The sequence below is a fragment of the Oryx dammah genome, unplaced genomic scaffold (assembly GCF_014754425.2).
Source record: "Oryx dammah isolate SB20612 unplaced genomic scaffold, SCBI_Odam_1.1 HiC_scaffold_21, whole genome shotgun sequence".
Taxonomy (NCBI): Eukaryota; Metazoa; Chordata; class Mammalia; order Artiodactyla; family Bovidae; genus Oryx; species Oryx dammah.
This window is the reverse complement of record NW_024070205.1, coordinates 3864606-3889170: the sequence shown is the minus strand read 5'-3', so window position 1 is coordinate 3889170 and position 24565 is coordinate 3864606. Positions and strand designations below refer to the sequence as shown.

General features: G+C 47.2%; 1 protein-coding gene across 2 annotated transcripts in view; it reads left to right on the top strand.

The window, feature by feature from the left end:
* The first annotated feature begins 484 nt into the window (after positions 1-484).
* Positions 485-24565, top strand: part of NEK7 (NIMA related kinase 7) — a 144200-nt gene continuing 120119 nt past the window's right edge. The window contains exon 1 of one of the 2 annotated variants that reach the window (XM_040263175.1): positions 485-750. The gene's annotated coding sequence lies outside the window, so the exon portion shown is untranslated. The remainder of the gene's footprint in view (positions 751-24565) is intronic. The other variant, XM_040263176.1, reaches the window with a different exon arrangement.

The following is a 24565-nucleotide window of genomic DNA, read 5'->3' as shown; positions in this document are numbered from 1 at the left end:
TTTGTAGTTCCATGTTCTAGGGTTCTGGGATGTAATACATACCCCTCCACCCACCACCAAATACTCCTAGGACCAAACCAGGTAGTTCACTTCTTAGAAATGTCCTAAAGGCCACTGTCCTCTAGGCTGGGATAAAAAAACTCGATGATCCAGAAGAAAGCGACGTACCAATTTGGCTGACCTCTTGAACATTGGGCATTTAAAGTTCTCAAAAGGCAGCCGACCCCCGATTTGGAGGGAAGGTGGCCGGAAAGAGGGGACTAGGGCTGGGCCTGACCACACGAAGGCTCCCCAAGACCCGCCTGGGCGCCAGCGGGGGACGTTGGGCTCTGACGCTGAGGCCTGAGGGCAGTGGCAGAGTAGGCCGATCCCAGACCGGCTTGGGGCGGGGCCGGCGGCGCGGGGCGGGGCCGGCGCCCTGGTGGGCGTGACCGGCGCCCGCCCCGCCCCCTCCTCGGGGATGCCGGGATGTTTACACTCCTGACAGCCGCGGCCGGGGGAGGAGGCGCGGGAGTCGTGGGAGGATGGGCCGCCGCTAGGCTCTCGCTCCTGACGCGCCTCGCCGTGCGCAGGGTGGGTGCCCGCGCCTGCAGCATCCGCCGGAGCGGCGCGGCGGGAGGTGGCCAGCGCTCCGGGCCTCGCAGCCACAGCCCCGGGCCCAGGGGGCCTGTCCGCGGTGCCGCCTGGCCGAGCCGCCCGCCCGCTCCGGGTCCTGCGCGGGCCAGAGGACGTAAAGCTCTCCGCTTCCTGGTGAGTCGCTGCCGCTGGGGTCTTGGGCACGCGGGCCGGGGCTCCGCCGTGTGGGGCTGCCCGCGGAGCCAGGCGGGGAGGGGAGGTCGGGCCCGCGCGCGGCGGCCTGGGGACCATGCCTGGGGAGGGTAGAGGGAGGCCGGTGCGGGGCGCGCGCGGCCGGGGGCCTTCGGGCCACTCGTGGGCCGTGGGGAGAGCCTCGTGCCCCGCGCGGCTCGGGCGCCCGAGCCTGCCGCCGTAACTAAGAAACTCAGGCGGCCACGGCGGCGGCGCAACAGGTCTGGGTTTGGGGACCCGAGGAACTTGGCGAAGTCCCGCCTCCCGGCGCACGCTCATTGGCTGCGCGTCTTATTTATTCCTCGCGGATTGGCTAGGTCCAGCTGTCAGCAATCGGCCACCGCGGGACTGGGCAGAGCGAACTTCCAGGGAGAAGTGGGTGGTGGGAGCTTTGCATACTGGCTTGGAGGAGTACGGGGAGGATGACCGACCTTTTGGAGAAGGTGCTTTACTGGGGCTTTGTCAGGAATGGGAGACGTCAGAGAGAAGGACTGCAAGGCAAATAGCAAATGGTGGTGGTGCTAGTGGCAACAGAAGAGAAATAAAGTCATTGAACATTGAGGCCAAAAATCAGAGACGAAAGGGCGCTCAAAGGAAAAAAGGAGAAAAAATGATAAGACTACATTGTCCCCAGTGTCAGGAAGGGAACACAACCTAGAGAAGGATGCTGCAGTGAGATTTAAGAACCCCTGTTACCTCTTTCCGGTAAACTAGGCCTTGGGAGATGATGTTTCAGATAAGTCTTGTTCTCGCCCAGCTGTAGTTAGGGATAGATACTAAAAATAGTTATTTACAGTAAGATATGTTTCTATCCTTGAGAGTTGTTGGTCACGGAATTGAAAGAAACATTGCAGAAACGAAACGATTTTTCCTCTGCTTTGAGGCTACTGATCATAAGGACGCAGTTGAAACGGATACCCATAGTTTGTAGAGCACTGTGTGCCCGCCATAATTAGAACCGCTGTTGATAATTCCTCCTCCAAGGAATTTGCAGTTTATAGAAATATGCATATTCCCTTCAGGCTACAGCTGCGCGTCTCACCAGGTTGCGTTACAGAATAAAGTGCAGAATGTGTGCGTGATCATTCTGTAAGGGAGCTTGAGCTCTTAAGGGTGTGGTCGGAGAATGGCTTAGCACTTTGCCTCAAAAAATTTATAGTACCTTTGGGACAGTCTGACTGTGAAAAGGGTGAATAGTTAAACGAGATACAGTTAACTCTGTAATGCTTGCGGTGACTCCTGGTGAATGGACGCCGAGTATTCTTGGCCAGAACCCTTGATGAAGGCCCGTGCACCCAAAACAAGTTAACAGAAGACGTAAGGAATTTCATTTCCAGAGATCCAGTCCACAGCTTGCTTCACTCCTAAAACCGCAGCATCCTCAACTTGGTTTTGGACTGGGTGGGAGCTTTGAAAAAGTTTAAAACTGCATGGGGCCGACGGGAGGAGGGCGGCGAAATTAAAAGGTGAAGGTACCCCTAGTGGAAGCTGGTCGCTCGTTCTGCGGGCGTCTGGGACTGCCTGGGACCTTTCTCCGAGGCGCGGGCCAGGATTCCGCTCTCGCGCGGGAGGCCCCGCCCCCTGCAGACGGACGGCCTCCTCAGCCAATGGGCGGCGAGGACGGCGCGGCTCCGGCTGTGGGGGGCGGGCACTTCCTACGGCGCTCGGGGCCAGCGGGATGGGGCGGAGCTTTTCATCGGGGGGCGGGGCTTGCGGAGTAAGGGAGAGGTGGGGAGAGTTGTGAGATAAATCCGAAAATGAGGAGGAGGGAGCTGGTCAGTTAAACACAAACAGTGGAAGGGCGGCGGCAGGTCCCTGGGATTTCCGCCCCGCCTCCCCCAGGTGCTCGTCTCCTTTCAAGGTTCAGCTGCACCTTGGGCTCCCCAGTTGGTGTGACTGATGTTTGTGGAGGTGCGGGGGGGTTGTTCTTTGAAATCGTGTGAAAATGCAAACCGAGAACTGTTAAGACTCCAAATCCTTAAGCCTTTTTACAATTAATTTGGGGCGCTTTCCATATACAAAAAGTGGTTTGCAGTCGCCAAAGTGAAGACGACCCCCCGGGTGCAGACCCATTTGCTAATCCGCACTGCTGTTCTGCTGGGGTCCACTGATCCCGATCGCACCTGCTGCCCTCCACGCCTCTCCACCACGCACAGCTTCTCCTGGCTGGACCATCTCGGGAGCCCTTTTCCAGCCCAGTAAAGCAGCACTTACTGCAAGAATGAGGAAGGCACGCCTGGTATGATGGGTGCGTTCTGGTGGAGGAGGGGAGACTGGGGGCCTCGGTGTTAACGTCTCAGAATAATAGAGCTCAGTTTTGCAGTTTCACACGACCAGAATGTGGGCTTGAGTACTTCACCTCATACTGCCCTCCCTCTATGTTTCTGGTGGTTGCAGTTGGCAGTTTGAGGCACTGATTTATTTGGAATATTCACGTATTTTCTTCTTGACCATAGTGTATTTACTGAAATGTAGATTTTTTTTTTTTCACTTAAATAAGTGGTCTGAGATGTCAGTCACTACAGTGAGACTTCTACAGGCTTTTACATTTACAGTGAGATTGTTCCTAGAACCAAAGCTGTTTTTTCTGGAAACTGTCTGATGTTTTAAAATGTATCTTTCTAGTGTTACTAACGGAGCCACCCTTTAAGGGCATCTGGAGGGGACAGAAATGCTTACTTAATGCAGTTTTGGAAAAGAAGTTGCTTAATTAGATAGTAAGTCCCCAGAAATTCCTTTTAGGTTTTGTTTCATTTGATTTTTTTTTTTTTCCTTTTTAAATAGGCTTTGGTATTTAAAAAATGTGAAGTGTAGATGCACAAAGTGATACTCTGTCTGCATTCCTAGTTTCGCTCAAATTAAAATATTTGTCCCTTCAAATATTGGCTCAAGAGTTATGTGGGTAGGTATTCTAGTACATCTTATATAAAATGTGGCAACAAAATTAGTCATATGCTAAGTGTTTTGGAAATGGCATGTATAATTGTTTGCCCTGGATTGCTTTATCAGCAGTTATTTTTCAGCATTTTTATAAATATATAGTAAGATGTTTTAAGTGTTTTTCATACTTTTGAAAGTTTCAACTTAATTCCTTCTCCCTTCATATTTAAAGGGAATTTATATAATAGTAATCAAATTTATTGGCAGGATACAACAGTTGAGAATTTTTAAACTTATACATAGAACTAATGTAGGACCATTCATTCTTAGAGTTATAAAACCTCTAGACTGCTGATTTTCTTTTGGTGATTAAATAGTTTGACTATCCCTGTGTATTATATATCTTTCGTTCTAAGGAAAACAGAGAATATATTTCATTGTTTTCAGTGAGCAATGGGAATGAGGAGAACAGATAGGTGGCCTTGAAGCATTTATTCATATTTTCAAGCAGGATAGCTTCTTTTTTTAACCTGTGTTAAAATACTAGCTCTGGCACACTATTTATATAATGAACTGATACAACGAACTGTTTGGCAATAGCTGTCCAGAGTGTGTTCACCAGAATAGTGTGCAAATGAATGGAACACAAAATTGGCATTTAATTGGTCTGTCGAGTTTTAGAAATGTACGTGTTTTCGGTTATTCAGTGGCAACAGCCCTTTCTGTGAATCTTGCCGGTGCTCTTCTATTGATAATCACTGTGAGTCACTGAAGGAACTTTTTCATTCCAGGTCACTTTCATATAGAACAGGAGCTTGGAGACTTTGTCTCACAAGGGCGAGAGAGTAAATATTTTTGGCTTTGTGAGCCTTGTGGTCTCTGCAGCTACTGCCACTGCACCCATGGGCATACTTGAACAGGTGGGTGTGGCTCTTCCAGTAAAACTTCATAGTCAGGCTGGAGGCCCCCTCCTGCCCTGGAAGGTGACACACAGATCTAAACCTGAGTCTAGGATTGGTGTTTGGGCTGGGAGGGATTTTCCAGGGTGGCATTTTAGCATTTCCTGGTCCTTTGATCCCTGTGACAATCTCTTGATCTTCCCCAGGACTCTCAGAATAATGCTCAGTTATTCATTGCCAGATCTTGTGTGTAATCTCAGAGACCTGGTAACATTTCAACCTCTGTTAGGGATTTCTGCTGTCCTTGCCTCGGGGGACCCCGTCACCCATCCTGCAATGTGCCAACTCTCGGCTTCCTTCTTGATGTTAAGCCAGGATGGACCCTGATGTCAGACATCTATCCTTCCTTACCCGGCGGGTAACCCTGGAAGGAAGGTGTGTGTCTTCAGCAGTTTTTGTTCTGAGTCTCTGCTGGGATGGCTGCCTCTGCTGCCTTTAGAGAGAATTTCTGGCAAGAGTAAAAGTATGCACAGATTTTTGTCTTTTTAGAAAAACTGACTTAATATTTTTTTATAAAAGACTTTTTTTCCAGTTTTTTTTTTTTTTTTTTAAACTTCTAAAAAGGGCCTGCATTGTAAGGAGAGGCCGCCATCTGGGTGTTTGTGTCCTGGGGTGTGCTTGGGGATTGCCTAACTCTTTCCTTGGCGTTCAGTAGAGTTAGCTGCCGCTGACCTGGGTGTAGATACTGGAAAGAGCTTGAATGCAATGGAAAAGGCAAGAGCTGTGAGCTTACACACGCTTTCCCAGCCCAGCCCGAGTAAGTTCCGGGTGGGCAGAAATAGTGACCCCTCAGGGTGGGGCCTGGGGCTTCGGGGCTGACTGCCACCAGTTGCCACAAGCTTCTTCTCTTTGTGTGACCTCGATGCACAAATACCATTTTCTGTGTTTACCCTGATGTGAAAAAGAATGAGGCCCAGGTTTCTCTTCTCTGCTGTGACCTTGGCTGAGCTTTGTTCAGACCATAGTTTTCCCAGCTCGGGTCCCATCATTGCTTGGAGGAGTAAGTGACAACATTTTTTTAGAAGTAGGGTAGGAGGCTCCGTCGGAGAAGGCAATGGCACTCCACTCCAATACTCTTGCCTGGAAAATCCCATGGATGGAGGAGCCTGGAAGGCTGCAGTCCATGGGGTCGCTGAGAGTTGGATACAACTGAGCGTCTCCACTTTCCCTTTTCACTCTCATGCATTGGAGAAGGAAATGGCAACCCACTCCAGTGTTCTTGCCTGGAGAATCCCAGGGACGGGGGAGCCTGGTGGGCTGCCGTCTATGGGGTCACACAGAGTTGGACACGACTGAAGCGACTTAGCAGCTGCAGGAGGAGGCTCCGTAGTGTTGATTTCGTTTCACCTTTTTCTCTTAGGACGTTTGGTGGTGGAAACCTGCTTCTTCTGTTTCTTCTGCCGGGAGACCTCGCTGCCTACCCTCTCCCGGCCCAGCTGTATCCGAACGGGTTTCTTCCGGCTCTGCTGCATCTCTATCTTCTCTGCCTTAATTCTTCTTCCCTTTTGCCCTGTGATGTTCATATTTATAATTTAATTGTTCCCAGTAGGGGTTAATTTTTTACTATATTTTCGAGGGATGGGGCAGTAAACCTTAGTTCCTCAGGAAAAAACCACAAGAGGCTTGGGGGTTATATTTTGGACAAAAAAAAAAAGATGAGAGCTGCAAAAAGATACTTAAATACTGATTGAAAAATGGAAAAAGTTAGAATAGTCTTTCTAGTATATTTCTACTGTGCTTCCAATTCTTTGTTTTAATTGTTGTTTTCCTAATATTCCCGTGTTTACCTGGAAAATTAATTTCTTTCTGATCAGAACCATAACAAAGCCATATATCATCTATTATATTATTGGGAAAATGAAACATGTAGACATGTTTATGAAAAATTGTCATACCTCTGAAATGTAAGGAGTTGCGACTCTTCCATTGCTTTGTTTGTCTAACTGCTGGGCCCTATAATAAAATAATGTGGTACGTTTGCATACTGTCATAAAGATACCCAGAACCAGATAGTAGGTAATTTATTTCAGGCAAATAGCACGTCCTTATTTTAAATAGTCATGTTTAGGCATGTTTTGCTACTTAACAAATACGAGTAAATTGAAAGACATTGTACAAAGAGAATGCTTGCTGGTGGATTGTTTTATAGCAATAAATTGATGTTTCGTTCCTCTCTCCCTCTCTCCCTCTCTCTCTCTCTCTCTCTCTCTCTTTCTCTCTTTCTCTCTCTCAGTCTCTCTCTTGTCAGAAGGCTCAGGGGTATTGGGTGGCTGGGTGGGATGGAGTCTGAGCTTCTGGCAGAGTTTCCCAGCCCCCAGCCCCCAGGGAGTGGCTGCTGCCTCTTCTATGAGCAGCAAGCCCAGGGCTGGGACTGCCCAGCCTCTGGTCAGGCCGGGCCCAGCCTCTGGTCATGCCGGTGCTGCCCTCCTGGGGACCCAGGACCAGACCTGGCTGCTGGGGTCCAGGCCAGGGTGCTCCAGGCTCCTGCACACAGCACCTCCTTTTGTTAGTTTCCTAGGGAGGCCCCAGTAAGTTAACCGCAAACTGGATGGCTGCAGACAGCAGAGGTTTACACGTGCCATTCTGAAGGTCAGAAGTCGGGTTGTCCACCGCGCCGTGCCCCTGTAAGGGCTCCCGGGATCGCGTGCCCTGTGCCTCTCAGCCCGCGTGTTGGTTGCCCTTCTGGGCCCTGCGTGATGAGCCGCCGTCCCCGTCTCTGCCCTGCCACCTGGCCGCCTTCCTGTGTCTCCTCCTGTCCTCAAAAGGATGCCAGTCTTACTGGATTAGGGTCGTCCATTGACCTCATCTTTGCTTCTGATTGCTTACGCTTAAAATTTAACAAGCATGATCTAAATACTTTTTGTTTTTTTCTTCCAGTTTCTTTACCACACCAAAGATTTTTAGATTTCTGGTCTTTCTGTTCTGAACAGTCTTTTAAGGCTGTACAGGAATTGTGTTGTATCAGTACCGGAGGGACACTGGTGCCCAGGTCATCCTGTATGGTTGTCATCTGCAGCTTGTATCTTACTGCTACCCCAGAGCAGCTGTTCCAGAATCAAGTTTCCACCCACCCTTATTTTGTGGTTTCCCTTAGGAGACCTTAAGTGCGTAATTCACTGAATCAGATACTTTCAGAGCTGGAAGGAAACCTAAAAAATCGTCTAAACTGACCTTTTCATTTAATGTGAGAATAAACTGAAGCCCAAGGATGTGGATTGGCTAATGCACATCCCTCCACATCCCCCCGAATTCCCTAGTGGTCCACACTGCCTCGTGTACCTCTCTCTCTCAGGCTCCTGGTGGTAGGCATGGTGTTTGGTTTTTCACTTCTGTTGGGTTAACAGTCCTGTGTTTCTCAAACAAGAAGAAGAAATGCCACATGGTCTTTTTAGAAAAGAGTTGCTAATTTAAAGCAGTATTTATGATGGGAGTCCAGCCCTGCTGCTCCCATCTTTCCGCTCCGGGGGGTGGGCAGCTCTTGGGGCAGTTTATGCTTAAGAATCAGCCCCTCCTAGCAAGCACAGCCAGCCCCTCAGCTCAGCTGCTGGCCAGGTACTGTCGACGTCACTGTTAATCATCAGTGAAAATAAATGAGGTAAGTACATATAAGTCTAGAGATTTCCCTGTAGCTCAAACAGTAAAGAATCTGCCTGTGAGGCAGGAAGCCAGGGTTCCAGGAAGCCAATCCCTGGATTGGGAAGTTCCTCTGGAGGAGGGAATGGCAACCCACTCCAGTATTCTTGCCTGGAGAATCCCATGGACAAAGGAGCCTGGTGGGCTACAGTCCATGGGGTTGCAAAGAGTCAGACGTGACTGAGCAACTCACACACACACAACTCTGCATAAGAGTTGAGTAAGAACCGAAGAGGGAGTTTGGCTTCAGCCCAGCGGAAGAGAATAGCACCCCTAAGTGTCAGTTTTGGTTCTGTCCTGACCCAGCGATCCCTGGTGAGTGTGCTGCTTTGCTGGTCTCACCATCTGGGGCGTGTTCAGGGTGTTTTCCTTAGTGTGAAAGCTCACCGCTGCCCCCGCCCCACCATGGTTTGCTCTGCTTCAGGCCACAGCCCTGGGCCCCAGCAGAGACTTCGCTCTGCCCACCCCCCTGCAGCCCATGCTCGCCCCGGGGCTTGCCACACTAGGCTTTCCTGTCTCTCGGATCTGGCCGAGCTGGCCGAGCTGGCCCACGTTCAGGAAAAGCACGATGACTCACCTGTTCCTCTTTCCATGACTGTCCTATTTCCATTGATAAGGTGGTCTGACTCTCTTCTTGTCCCTCAGCACAGCCTTTGCATGGGAGTGATGTTCTTAACCTGAGAGAGTGTGCGTGGTCATTTTAAAACTACTGTATCAGTGATTTTTTTAAAAAAGGCACTTATTTATTTGGGCCTTTATTTATTTACACTACATGGTGTGTGGGATCCTGGTTCCCCGACTAGGGATTGAACCCACGCCCCCTGCCCTGGAGGCATGGAGTCCCAACCACTGGACCACCAGGGAAGTCCCTCTCTCAGTGGTTTTTTTGTTTATCTTTTTCTTTAATTTGGAGTTTATCAATAAATCCAGGTCCTTTTCCCCACCATTTCTACCCCCCCCCAAAAATATATATATACATATATATGTGTGTGTATCATAAATAGTACCAGCAGAGAGGCAGCTTGACAAAGTGGGTTTTGAAGTCCTGGACTGAGTCTGGCTTCATTTCTGTATGCTTTGAGATGGCAAGCACATAGTCTCAGGGTGAGCTGGGTTGAAATGTGTAGGAGGTGGCCTAGGAGTCGAGTGTCTGGCTATGGAGGGAGAGCTGGGCGTGTGGTTAATGGTTCGGTTAATGGGAAGGCACCTGGGCCACAGAGATGCGCTCAGGGTGCAGGGCGCCCTGACCCCCTGGGTGTGGTGCTGGGCGGGCACGCTGCCGTCCGAGGCCTTGTCTGTTCACAAGGTGGGCTGTCAACCTCGGAATATCAGTGTTTCCAGGCTCAGCCTGGACACCAGTTTTTCTTCATTGTGAAGTCTGTGGGGGTATTTGCATATGCATTTCGAGACAGTTGGAAAGAGGATCCAATTGGCTGCCCAGCCCTTGACGTTAAGCTTTCTCTGGACTGGGAAGGCATAGCCGCCTGCAGGCCTCGCCTCGGCGTTGGCTCTCCGGGGATCTGCAGCAGCTGAAGGGTGATCCGGGGCTTCTGTCCACTCTGGGACCCTCCTTTCTCCAGTGCTCCCCTTCACTGTTCGCCCCACTTTCCACCTGGGTCCCACCACTTCACAAGTTGAAGACAGAGATTTGAGGGTATCGGTAAGTAGCTCAAAGTGAGTAGACGGATCATCTAAACACAGGTCTATCTTTGTGCCCGAAAACTCGGTTTTGGTGAATTGCAGAAGATGGGAGACAGGTGTGAGTAGTAGTTTGTATCATCTCGACTGGCTCACCGGTGCCTCCAGTCAGGACACTGACTCACCTTTCCAGATTCGCTTCTTTACTCTCCCCTAAATATTAGTCCCATCTGACAGCTCAACTCTTCATTTTTTGGTAAATTCTGTATCCTTTCCCTGGATCCTTTGCTCTCTGATTTGTGATTTTCTCACTGTTTTTAATGCCTGTTTTTTTTTTTTTTTTTTTAATACTTCAGTTGTTAAATCTTAGTGGTTAAAAATCATCTTTATCCTTTAAGGCTCTGCCCACATGTTATTAAAAAAACACAAAGACCTCTCCTTCTTCTTTAGGCCTTCAGTGCTTATCCACTGGCCCCATGGTTGTGTTTGTCTCAGCGTCCTTCCTGGCACCTGTGCTTCTGGAAGGTGTGAATCACGGCCTGTGCACATCTGTGTTTCCTGCAGGGCCTGGGACCTTTCTTGTTGGGACCAGCCGTTCAGGGAAGGCAGGTGACGGCTCCCCAGTGCCTGTGTGAGGCCGAAGGCCCCGGGCAGATCCCTGCAGCGACGGAGGTCCTGGATGGCTGAGCCGTGGACAGGCCCCGAGGGGGCAGGGCAGACCCAGAGCCTCGGATGAGGGGGGTTTACTCTGTGAAAAGGCAAAGGTCTGACCTTCAGGTGCTCACTGTCAGCCGGGGGTCTGGGACTGGTGTCTGAACTCTGCATTGTAAAATTTGAAAGATCTCAGAGTGGGGTGAGGTGAGAGCCAGGACTGGGAGAAACCGGACCACGCCAGGCAGGAAGTTGGTGGGAACTGGAGGGGTGCGGAGTCGGGACAGAGACCAGTGGGACGGTTAGGTATGACTTAGAGGCTCGGCAGCCAGAACAAAGAAACAACTGAATTCCTCTAATTAGGAAGGACAGTCAACCAGGAAGAGGGGTCAGATGAAATTGATTTGAATCTGATTTGGTAAGATGTTCACTCAGTATCCTTATGTTTGCCTTCCTTAGAGGCTGGCCCATTCCTAGTTCAAGGGAAGGAATTTGGCTTTTCTGTAAAGGAAAAGGAACCTCTCTCTATCCATGGAAAGTGCTTTTATGTATATATTTGCTAAATTAATTCCATTTTGATGTTCTAATAATCCCCTCCTGAGGAAAACGTTGAACTAAGTTAATAAAGAAATCACTAGCTTAATACGTGAAATTATTCGCTTAGGAATAATTCATGTTCTGCTCAGTCTGACTCTTTGCAACCTTTTGCAACTCTTTGAACTGTAACTCATCAGACTCCTCTGTTTATGGGGTTCTCCAGGGGATCTTCCTGACCCAGGGATCAAACCTGATCTCCTGTGTCTCCTCCACTGCAGGCAGATTCTTTACCTGCTGCTGAGCCCTTCGGGATTCAGGGAATCCCCTTCTAATTGATGGAAAATTATCATTTGATTAGTGGTCATCAGATACTGACATAGTAAACACTTGTTCCACTTCCACACAGATACATTTTATTTAGTATCTTCATATTTTTCATTGCTAGAAGTTTGAGAGGACACTCAAAATGGCAGTAAGTATTAAAAAAAAAAAACATTTAAGGTATTTATAAAACACCAGGCCACATGGACCAGCGGTACATTTGTATATTCATGAATATATTCAGGAAGAAGCACATAGGAAATTAACCTGGGAAAACACCCAGAGATCGTGTGTCAAAGGCCCTGAGTGTTGCTCGGAAGGTTGGCCCTTCTCTTTCCTGTGATGCGATGGTAGAGTGTCCCTTGTACCTTAGTGTGTTCATGTTCTGTTTTTAATAGCAGTGAGAGCTGTAGTGCTTTGGTACTTCTTTATTTGGTTCTTAGTTAATGGCAGGTCAGGAACTAGCATCAGAATAGAATCAAGATTGTTGTAGAGGGAACCTCAGATACATTTGTTAAAAAAATGTCTTAAGCTTAGTTTGGCTTATGAGAGGTGTGAAGAAGTTTAGTTTATATTTGAAAATCCAGACTTCAGTGATACTATAGTATACTTTAAAGTTACCGAGAAAAAGTAAAACTACCAAGAAGAGGGGCTGTTTTTTCTTTTTAAAAAAAAAAAAAAAAACAAATTCCCCTTTAGTATCCTCTAACGTTCTCCCCTTTTAAAATTTAGGTTTGCATTAGATTTATTTGTCTGCCCATTGATTCATTCAAGACCTTCTCCCCGTTTGTACGTAGGTTTTTCCCCTCGTTTCAAGTCCTGCACTACTGTCTGTAGAATGCCTGCTGATCCCTTAGTCTCCTGAGTGTGTGTGTGTCTTAGTTGCTTAGTCGTGTACGACTCTCTGCAACCCCATAGGCTGCAGCTCACCAGGCCCCTCCATCCATGGGATTCTCCAGACAAGAACACTGGAGTGGGTTGCCATTTCCTTCTCCAAAAGGAACTATAGAAAGAAAGAAAGTGAAGTCGCCCAGTCGTGTCCTACTCTTGGAGACCCTGTGGACTGCAGCCTGCCAGGCCCCTCCATCCGTGGGGTTCTCCAGGCGAGCACGGGAGCGGCTGCCATCGCCTTCTCCACTTACTCTCCTACCTGCACGGTTCGGGCGTTGGTGCGTGCTCCGCCACAGCCCGGCTCGCGCCCTCCTGCCCCGCGGCAGTGGCCTCGCTGTCCCCATACCCCTCCTCTGCTCGGTCGGCTCCCACACGTTCCTCTAGACTCCCCTTCGTGTCTCTGTGGGGCCGGCCCACCCGCCTGCCTGGACCCCCTGTCGGCTCTGGTCCTGGCGGTCCCTGCCCCGGCATCTGGAGGAAATCCTGGTTTCCTGATGTGAAGTCTGTGTCTTCCCTGCGAATAGCCTGAGGGGTCACGATTGCCTCCCTTTTCGTGCATTTCTTGTTCTCAGCAGCAGTCTAGACATAGTGGCTGTGCTCACAGCTGCCGAACGAGTTGGGGAGGACGAGAACGGGGGTCCAGGGAGGCCCTCCGTCTGCACAGGGCCCTGGGGGCCGCGTTTACCTGCAGCCCCAGCACTTTGTTTTTGGCCTCCCTGTCCCCCATCTCTGAGTAGCTGTGGCTCTCCCTCGAAATGGGGTGAAATAAAGCAGCGAGAGACTTCACTTTCTTGCAGACTCTTAGGACGGTTTATTGGTGTCATGGTGTATGCTTCCTTGCTGACGGCAGGGGGTGCGCGTCTTTGGTCCTAAAGGGGTTTATTCACCTCTGTGTTTATCGGAGCATCTAGTTTTTTGCGGCTGTGGCTCTGTCCGCCTTCATAAACGGGGTGATCACGGGGTTACAGGAGGAGCAGACCTCGTCCTGTGTGGTGTCAGAGGTGTCTCACAGCTCTGCACAGTCCCCTTGCCGCTGGTCTCTCCATGCCATCGTGGCGTTGAGGTGTTCACCCACGCCCGAGCACCGTCAGATCAAAATGAGTATGAATTCCTCCAGTTGGCAGGAAAGGAGAGTTGAAATGCTCTCCTTTCAAGGCAGAGGAGACAGAGGTTTTGCTTTGGTTTGGGGTAAAGTTCTCATAGTGCCTGTCGGTGGAGAACCAGGGAGAAGAAATACTAGCCAGATGAGCATCGAGTTGCGAGCCTGCTGTCTGCACAGAGGGCAGGGCGGAGTCCTGTGTTCTCGTGCAGTCCCCCTTCCGAGTTTGGTTGCCTGGGGGACTCCTGGTAACACTCTCCAGGGACAGTTGGTCACCTGTGGCTCGAACACCGCAGCGGGGTCTGGCAAGGGGGCAGCTCTGGGGCCACTGGTGCGGAAAAGGGAGCTGGGGAGCCTCCCTGGGAGGGCGTGTCCGCCGCTCACACCTTTGCTCGTGTACAAGGGCTGCTGCTGCTGCTGCTGCTTCTGCTAAGTTGCTTCAGTTGTGTCCAACTCTGTGCAACCCCATAGACGGCAGCCCACCAGGCTCCCCCGTCCCTGGGATTCTCCAGGCAAGAACACTGGAGTGGGTTGCCATTTCCTTCTCCAATGCATGAAAGTGAAAAGTGAAAGTGAAGTCGCTCAGCCATGTCCAACTCTTAGCAACCCCATGGACTGTAAGTGACCCCATGGACTGTAACCTACCAGGCTCCTCCATCCATGGGATTTTCCAGGCAAGAACACTGGAGTGGGTTGCCATTGCCTTCTCCAGTGTACAAGGGCAGTTTCACTAAAAGGTAGGTCAGTACTCCATGAATCCTGGCAGAAACTAAAAGTTAACTTGTGTGTTGCTATCTGACTTTAGCTGTAAGTATAACATGTAAGGTATTTTCTTGTGAAGACCCGAATAATGCTGTTTTCATCCTTTATATACCTGTTTAATTGGAAGATAATTACTTTACAATGTTGTGGTGGTTTTTGCCATGCATTGACATGAATCAGTCATGGGTGCACATGGCCCCCAGCCTGAACAACCCCCGCCCACCTCCCTCCCCACCCCCACCCCTCTGGGTTGTCCCAGAGTACCGGCTTTGGGTGTCCTGCTTCATGCATCGAACTTGCACTGGTCATGTATTTTACATATAGTAATAACCTGTGCTTTTAAAGTCTCTTACTGTCTGCCAGCTTGCTAAAATTTTTATCATTTCTTTAGTCAGAGGAGTGGATTTCTGCAGAGTCAGAAGGTTTCTGAAAACTTAAGTAGCTGTCAATTATATAGTTCCATTTTGAGTGTGTTAATCACTGTTAATCCAATTTTCAAACTTTTATGAGTCCTTTACATTTAACATCTTGGTGGCTTCCTCAGCATCACGTGTTTGTTATTCCTGCTGTTAGTTTAAAATAGTCCTCTGTACTCTTCGGATAGCATCTTCCTAAAGTCCTGGTGTCACATGACACGGTGCCAGAGAAAGTAGATTTGTTCCTACTGAATGCTGAAGTTTGGTGTGATTGTGGTCTGGGTGCCGAAGAGCTGGAGGGGCCTTCTGGGTGCAGAGCGGGGCTTCAGGGCAGGGGGCTGCAGCATGGGAGCGGGTGGGGGGCACAGGGCAGGGCCGCAGGGTGGCAGCAGGAGCCACAGGGTTTGGCAGAGTTTGCCGAGGATGTCTGCCCAGCAGCTGCCTCACGGAATCCCCTCGAAGCCTGCTTGGATTCTGTGACATCAAGAAGAATGTGACTGTGTAGTAGCGCACTGTGTATACAGACCACGCCTTCTTTGCCACCCACCTGCCCGCGGGCGTCTGGGTGGTCTCCATGCCCTGGCTCTTGTGAATACTGCTGCAGTGAGCACTGGGGTGCACTTGTCTTTTTGAGTTGTAGTCTTGTCGGGATGTAACCAGAACATGCCCTCTGCCCATTCCACTCTTTAGCTTGGCCTTTTCTTATAAATGTATAGTTTTATTTTTATGTCTTCTGGGTAGTAATTGTTTGCCTACTCTGTAGTAACTGTTTTCTCCTTTGCTCATGGTGCCCTTTCCAGTGATCAGATTTAGTTTCTCAGTAGGTAAACTTTAAAATATACAATTTAACCATGACTTCCTTGATAAGTAAGCTCATCGAGAAGCCTTAGTAGAAGCTAGGGCAGTTCTGTGTAACTGTGGAGCCCGGGGCCTTTCCTGCCTGCTTTGCTCCCTCTTTTCTTAATTTTCTGTTAATTTTAATTTGCTGTCAAAGTCTGCGCATGGTAAAAAGGAGGTCAGGTGGCCCAGAGGTCTGATTATTCTGCCTCTTTTTCGGAGGGGCGAGGGTGGGCAGGAAGGGGGCAAGGCAGCTGTTCTCCTGGACATCGAGGGACACATTTGGTCTGTTTTGCTGGACACTGACTGTGTCCGTCTCACCTGATTTTCCGTTAGGTACATTCTGTTATGACTGACGCAGGTCTGGGGAGAGTGGCGGGGCCTGGGTGCGGGTCAGTGGAGAAGCTTCCTGGCAGGGACTCGGGGAGACCTGGTGGGCGACCTGGCTCCCCGCTGGGCTCCAGGGCTCCAAGGCTCCTTTCCTCGCCTGGTGTTGAGGAGCGTCAGAGGAAGGCGTGAGAAGAGGGCTTTGAAAACCACTTCGTAGTTTACCGCAAACTAGTCTGGGCAGAAAGGAGGACCTTGGAAGTTCAGGAATAGTCTGTAGAACTGTGTCTGTCGTAGTGGACATGTGCCAAACAGATGAATAAGCAGCAGTTAATGAGCTTTTTTTTTTTAATAATAAGGATAAAATGTAAAATCATGAGTTAATTCAGAAAGATCTATTGACTTTTTCCTTTATTTAAATGAGAAGTGTTTTTCATTTTTTTGTGATGATTTTTTGCTTAGGGAGTGCTTGTTACAGACAAAAGACTGTTAGAACAGATGACCTTACAATACATAATTTGTACTCATTAAAGTATTTCCGAGTCCTCGCTTGTAGTCCATGGGGCCTTATCAGCTTTGTTATGATAGAATTCACTACTATGAATTATTTAGTATTCTATTATAGTATACTATTCAAAAGCAGATGATTGTGTGAATTTGAACTTGTTAGGTCCCGATTGTTTGACCTGTGTTCCATGCAACTTCTTGTTTTCTAAATTTGGTTATTTAACAAGTGTGTTTATAGGACTTTCCTGTGTACTGGAGGTGAAAAAAAAATGAAGTGATCGAGTCTGCTCTTAAATAGGAGTTGCTAATATTGTTATTGGACCTGGAGGTATTGGACCCCAGATGCTTAGATGACTGCTTCATTAAAATGCCCAGGGACAGATTACTTAGAGGGGTGTTTTATAAAGGCTCACCTGAGTGTGAAGCAGGGTCGCCAGGCAGGTTAGCTGGGAAGCGAGTTTCAGCCAGGATGGCCCTGTGTCGGAGGCACACAGGCGTGATGGAAGAAGTGACGATGGTTCATTAAGGCCAAAGGGGAGGACGTATATGCGAGCCAGTAAGGAGCACAGGAGCACGGCTGAGAAGAGAGCTTCTTTCCTCAAAGGGTTTTGGGTGGGATTGTGACATATCTATGTTTTTGTTTTAGATTGATCATGACTGTGGGTGTGTAGAGTAGGAATTACGTTATCCAAGAACATTTCATAGACTATAATAGTCGCAAGGGCTTGGGAGAAGCCAAGGGAGGTCTGGGAGGTAGACTGAACGGGCGGTGGGGACTTGTGGAGGTGAGGGAGTCGAAGGTCTGCTGTGGCCTGGAAACTGTATGCCCAGGCGGCAGGCAGTGCTGTTCCCTGAGAAGGGGATTCAGAGTAGGCTGGATTTGAGGGGGTTGGGATTGTAGGTGTTTCTGCTTTGGCTCATCAGGCAGAGAGATGGACCGGTAGGGTGGGAAATGAGATTCCAGAGATACTAGCTCATAAATCATCAGTATGTAGGAGGCAGGTTCTGTGCCAGCTGAAAATGCATCCTTATTGATTTAAATAATCAAGGGACTTGCCATTAAAGGAAACCTGAGCAAGCAGATCAGCAGAATTGCTCATTGATCATAGAGCAAAAGATGTATTTTGCGTGGAAATGAAGTAATTTCCTTATCACGCCCTGTATGGTGGTGACTCAGGTTGCTGCTGCTGCTGCTGCTGCTGCGTCGCTTCAGTCGTGTCCGACTCTGTGCGACCCGTAGACAGCAGCCCACCAGGCTCCCCCGTCCCTGGGGTTCTCCAGGCAAGAACACTGGAGTGGGTTGCCATTTCCTGACTCAGGTTGCTAGCTTGATTTATTTCAGGCAGATACTAGATTAATAGTAGTAAATACAGTAGCTAATAATTGATAAAAGCAAGTCCCTGGAACTTGGATCTTCATCCAAGAAATTGGAAGGAATCCATGTTCTCTTTAGTATCACAAAATGCTGAAAGTAATGGCCCACCTACTGCAGAGAACAAAGCAGTGTTGTGGCTGAAACAGTGTATACACAGCAAATTACTGTTCACGTGCGAAAAGGGAGTGATGGCTTCAGATTTCAATGATTAGAGGAAATGGGTTGCATGTGTGCCCTTTAGAAAAAAATACTTAGAGATGTGCTGTAGAAGTAAAATAAAAAAAGCTAAGTTTGGGAAGGGGCCATCTTTGTACAAAAGCACTGGGAATGAGCATGGGAGCAAGTTACATGTAAAAGCAAGACTAAAAAAAAAAATGAAATTGCTCAGTCGTGTCTGACTCTTTGCGACCCCATGGGCTGTAGCCCACCAGGTTCCTCTGTCCGTGGGATTTTCCAGGCAAGAGTACTGGAGTGGGCTGCCATTTCCTTCTCCAGAGGATCTTCCTGAACCAGGGATTGAACCTGGGTCTCCTGCATTGCAGGCAGACGCTTTACTGTCTGAGCCACCAGGGAAGCAAGACTAAACAGGAGTTATTCAGGATTTGAAATAGTAAGAATGCCAGGAATAACTTAGAGGGGCTATGGCTGTAGAACCTGTAATCTAAGTGTTTGGGGATGCAATGAGTGTTAGAGGGGAAAGTAATGGCATTGTCAGTCCTTGGCTGCCCTGGATTGGATTCTGTGTCACAAGATGGATTTCACTTCTCCTTTGATGCTCAGCCAGAAACTGGTTAATGGAGAAGTTAGAAAACCTTGAAAGTCACCGTTAGCAGAATTGAAAATAGAGTGGGATATATTTTTGTTTTCTTGGGGTTCCTGGTGGCTTAGACTTGGAAGAATCTGTCTGCAGTGCAGGGGACCTGGGTTGGATCCTTGATTGGGAAGATCCTCTGGAGGAGGGCATGGCAACTCACTACAGTATTCTTGATTGGAGAATCCCATGGACAGAGAAGCCTGGCGGGCTACAGTCTGTGGGGTTGCAAATAATCGTACGTGACTGAGCAACACACACACACACATGTTGGTTTTCTGAGTAGTTGGATAGGATTAAGGCAGTCAGGCATGGTCCCGCATGGCAAGAGATGAAAAAAATAAACATAAAGGAAACAATAAGACTATAAAAGACAAATATCAGTAAACCAACTTACATTAAATGTATTTAACATATGAAGCATGTTAAATTTCTGTTTTAAAAGATGGACTCAACCTAAAAAATAATCCTTAACTGCATCCTGTTTTCAGAAGATACCTTAGAGCAAAGAAACCCAGAAAGGTTAAAAAGGGAGGTCAAGATTTATAGGGAAAACACAACAGAAAAGACAGCAGGTTAACAGTAAGAATTCCAAAGCAGAATTGAGTGAAGAGGAGCACCAAGTACAGCAAAGGGCAGGTTTCCGCAGCTGACGCACTGTAATCAGCAGCAGCGCAGTAACTGAAGAACAGAGGTCACACGAGTTGCCTTCACAGCAGACTTTTAGGCCCAGTTCTTATATATGTTTCATAAAATTAAATGAACGGGAATCTTTCTATTCATGCCCTTGAGTTAATATATGTTTAATACCAAAAATTGGACCAGAGGCGAACATTTAAATACAACATCAACCAAACTGTGTTCTACAGATCACCAGAGTTCTCCAAGATATTAATAGAGGTTCTGTGGAAGTAATTAGTGCCTAGACAATTCTAGAAAAATCTGTAGGGTACCATCTAGGAGAGTCACAGTGTGCTCTTGAGCATATTAGGGTCTCTAGGAAGCTGAGCCCAGTGTTAGTTTAGCCCAGTATTTTGTAGACACCTTTATGATCCATCTCCTCTCTCTCTCAACTTAAGGGGATCTGGTGTTTTAAAGAACAGTTAGGAAAACACTGATGAATACTGGTGTACACTCTGTAATACAATGAAGACTTAAGGAACAGTTGAGTCTTTGATTAATCACAGAAAGTTTATCTGACCAAGAAAAGTTTATCTGCACATATGAAGATGGCCTGATAGGAGAGATCTAGTTACATGATTCATTACCTTGTTTGGTTCAGTGAGAAAACTTGATAAGCTTGCTAGAGCAGAAAAGCGTTTAATGTCATTTGGTACCTACCCGCTCCCTTTTTTCACATTAAAAAAAAGCCCCTTAGAAAATTGGGAATATTCTTTGATATGGAATATGGTCATTATCATACTTTGCTGCAATTTCATAGAAGTTCATCCTTATTGTTTCTTATCTGCTATATTTTAAGCTCTTTGAGAGAAGGAAAGTTAATTTTTACATTTTTTTGTCACCCATTCTAACATAGGACCTTGTATTTTATGTATTGTATAGCAATTTGTCAAATAACATTATTTGAAAGTGTATCCTTATGTAAATTATAGATTAAAGTGGATTAGAATAAAAATGATTTTTCTTTATGTAAAATCTTTTTAAAGTGTGAAATATACGATTTCTCAAAACTGATATAGACACTCTTCAGGATGGTCCCCATGTTAACTTTATTCATTTGTCCAGCAAACCTTGAAATTCTGAAGTGGCTTTAAATCTTGGCTAACGGTCAAGTGACAGACAGGGGCATTTATAAACATTCTTGAGCAGTAAAGGGGTATTTACAAGTACTGTTTTTAAAAAGGATTATCCTGGCCAGAAGGATTCTTCTTGATAAAGCAGGATAAAGTCTTCCTGAGAGGAAGACTCCTGTAACAGTGCAGGTGTCCATTTAGGGAATCAGGGGGTTTGGGACCCAAGGCTGGCTCACAGCTCCCCAGGATGCGGTTGGGTTTCGAGCTAATTTCTCTATGGTCTTGAGGACTGCATTGCAGCCCATGAAACCCTAGCTCCGAACTGTGGCTTCACAGAGCTAGAGAAAATGTTCATATCCAGATTTCTGCAGTCTTTAGGAAGAAGCTACAGTTACTCAGGCTGTGTGTGCGGTTGTGTGTGTGTGTGTGAACAGGCACAGACAGGATGAGCTTTATACTGATTTATACTCAGGAAACCTGGAGTTCCATTCTTTTCTCCTGCGGCAATCTTGGATGAGTCATGTAGCTTCTCTCTTTGGAGTTTTCTCACCTGTAACCTGGAAGTTATTCCTCCCCGCACTGCGATGTTTTGAGAAGTTGCCTGTGATAACATTTTAAAATTCCTCTAGGTAGAAGAGGTCACTGAAGCATATCGGTACTTATTTTACTGGAAGAGGACATATGAACATAGAATTTGGAACCCCTAAAAATCAGGGGATTAAGGAAACATGAAGATCTTTTTTCCTTTTTCTTTTGGGTTTTCAAGTAAAAATTAAGCATGTAGTTTTAACTATAGTATTTACTAGTATTTAAAAGACTTTGTGTTACAGAAAAAATTAATAGTAAAGTTGTGTCATGATTCAGAATCAGTATTTACAGTGCTAACATTTTGTTAGTTATTCTATTCACTATTTACACAAAAATCTGCTGTTTTAACGGTGTGGTAAAAAGTAAAGTGTCCATGAGATCCTGCAGGCAGGAATACTAGAGTGGGTTGCCATGCTCTTCTCTAGGGGATTTCCCCAATCCGGGGCTCGAGCCCAGGTCTCCTGCATTGCAGGCAGACTGTACCCATCTGGGGCACCAGGGACTGTATAGCTCGGTGCGCACGTGATGGAAGAGGTTTGGACCAGGTTTCTTCTCCGTAACCATTCGCTGGAAGAATGGGGAGGCTTTTCTTCCCCTGACAGATGGTAGAGGGAAGACACTGAGAAGGCAAGTGGGCTTCTAGGCTTGCTTTTGCTGGATGGTGACAGAGTCATTGCTGGAATTCATAATTTTTGTTGTTACCACATTTCCCGTTTAAGCACAGCATCTTTTGCTGATGATTATGACTTTGTAATAGTATTTCATAGTTATAATAGTTTTCTAGGAAGATAGTCAAAGGGTGTGTGGTTTTTTTAAATTGATTTGAAGAATCACAATATGAAGCCACAAGGATTATTTTCTGTAAGAGGACATACGTTTTTTTCCTTTGAGAAAACAAATTCTCAGGCTTACTAAATAAATTATGTTCATATAGTCATTTACTAAAAATAAAAGTGTGAATAAGTAATGGGCTTATAGCGCACACATTTTTCCATGTTGATTTATAATAGGAAAACCTGTATGTAAAGTGTTTCATGAAATGAGGCTCTAAATATGCATTCATAAAGTGGTTGACCTCTCTTTTAATGTAGGAAAAATATCTCTGTGGAAAAGGTTAAAGGGAATAAGTTATGAAACTGAGGATGTCACCCATTTTATATGGTTTACCCCGTTAACTTTATACGTGTAATAGTTCCCATGCTACCTTGATGAGATAAATAATTATAAAGCGGAATCTTAGAGCATCACATCATCTTTAAATAGTTCAGTAGACAATAGCAAACCCAGTAGTATTAACTTGATTATTATCTCTTTTTTTTTTGGGTGAGGTCAAGCCTGTAGTTGAAATGTCTTAAAAGCAAAGCAAAACTATTCTATTTCAGGTTTCAGATTAATCGGTCAAGGTTTGTTTTTCAGTAGGGTTTTCCTCCATGAGGACTCTGATGGAGGGCCCTTAGGAATGGCTTCCTCGGGCTTCCTCTCGAGGCTGGGACTGAACTACAGCAGCCCAGGCTCCCAGCTTGGAGCTGCTCTGCTTGAATCAGAATGTCAGGAAGCTCTGCGTTTGTGCAGCATGACTTATTTCAGAGGAAATTAGAATTTGGCAGACGTTTGAGACTGTAAGGGACTTTGGAATTCAGGCCACCCAATACCTTCATTTGATACTTGAGGTGACTGAGGCTCAGAGCCTTCAGTCAGACGTTACACAGAAGGTTCCTGGTAAAACTGGGTTGAGTTGTATTCTCTCTGTCGTGTTCAAATGCTGTTCTCCCATGGTGGTTCCTTACGTTTGTGAGCATCTCCTTAATAACATCACCCAGGAAGTAAAGAGGAACAGTAACGTTCTAAAGAGGTAGGTTGTAGGACTCTTAGATTTCATTCAGGGCTGTAACAGAGGAAATGATTATTTGAGAAATTTCTCCTCAGTGATAGGCTAATCCACAAATTGTATTTAAAATATGGTTTGTTAACGTTTAACAAAATGCTGTAAAGCAAATCAATTTCTGCATGAAAGGGGCTGTGCTTGAAGACCTCATTAAGCTTTGACAATTAATGGAATAACTACATTTGTTAGTACACCGGGTTTTATGTTAATACACTTACCTTTGACATATTAAACAGAAGTGTCAAGTTCCACATAGTCGACTGTAATGGACATTTTTGACATCAAAACTAAAAGTCCGGGGCGTCCCTGGTGGTCCAGTGGCTAAGACTCGGTGCTCCCAGGGCAGGGGCCTGGGTTCGATCTCCGGTCAGGGCACTAGATGCCGCGTGCCGCAGCTTGGCCTTCGCAGGCCACACCCAGAGATCCCGCGTGCCGCAGATAGGACCCGGCGCAGCCAAGTGAGGAAAATAGTCTTTAAGAAAGACTATAAATCCCTAAGACGAGATGTGCGTAATCGGACAGCCATCTTTCAGTTCGGAGGGTGTTCTTGGACATGATACTGGTTTTGCCACTCTTGAGTTTTCTCTTTTGTTTAAGTCGTGTATTAAATAATAAGTAGGTCTGTTTGGCCTCTGTTTCCTAGCGGGCAAGGCTGCTTTAATCTCTCCGGCTTTGAGCTGGAGAGAGGAAAGTGGTGATTAAGGGGGGGTGTGGGAGAGAGAAAGGCTGCCTGGTGTCACTCCACCTCCTCCTCACAGCCCGCAGTTCTGGTCCTGGGCTATGACTTGCTCCGTTTTCTGGTTGGTGTGGCCTGCGATTTTGGTTTCTGTAGGTGTTACACGTAGTTAAGTCATATGAAAAAGTCCTGCAGGGAATTTAGGTTTATTTTTTTGGAAACATTACTTCTGGTTTTAGATTTTAGAACCTGTTACTTTTCAACTCTCTGTCCTTTGTTCCATGATATCTACTCAGGGGCGTAACCAGACTTGACTGTTTCAGGGAAGCGTAATCAGCAGCCGTCAGGCCCTGCAGCTCGTGAAGGCACCTCCTGCAGGTAGACTGAGAGCTGTCTGTGATCACGGATTTGGTAGCCCTGAGCAGTGGTGTCACTGACAGCAAGGTGATGCCCTCAATGCCCTGGAGGGACCGCAGGGGGGTGCGTCCTCCTGGCTCCAGGGGATGCGGTGGGGTGGGGGGCCCTGGCTGCCGGGATTTGCCTGGAAGCCCTGGAGGTAAGTGAAGTTAGGACTTCTGCAGCTCAAAAACGGGCCAGTTTGGCAAAAAGAGTGGGGCAGGAGGCTCTGATTCATTCTCTCTGTGGCTGCCAAAGTGGAATTTGTGAAATGGAAAACTAGCTGTGACGCCCCGTCTGAGAACCAGCCAGTCTTCCAAGGCTGCGTGCAGTAGCAGGAAACCCGAGCCTGCCCTTGACTTTCCATGGGCTGCGTCTCCTCCAAAGCCTCTTCTGGGCTCGGAGCTCTTCCAGGGAAGGCTCCCTTTGTTGTTCGTCTGGTTATCCTTGGTACCCGCCAGCTCCACAGAAGGGAGTCAGTACCTTTCTGTAGGATAAATGGGACTGTAATTCCAGCCTAAGGAATTTGTACTTAATTTTAATGGTGGAGAACAATTAGACATTTTTAAGCACAGGAATGATATGGTGAAGGTATTCTAGGATCTCTATCAACAATAGACTATTATGATGCGAGCCTTCTAAACATTAGGCTCTGAAACTCCTCGGACTTAGAGTAAGTACACATTTGTAGTCCCAGACATTTGGGTAAGTTACTGATGGAGCCGCTCCTTGCTGCTCTTCAGTTGCTAAGGCTCATCCTCTGTCGTCCCCTTCTCCTGCCCTCAGTCTTTCCCGGCATCAGGGTCTTTTCCAAT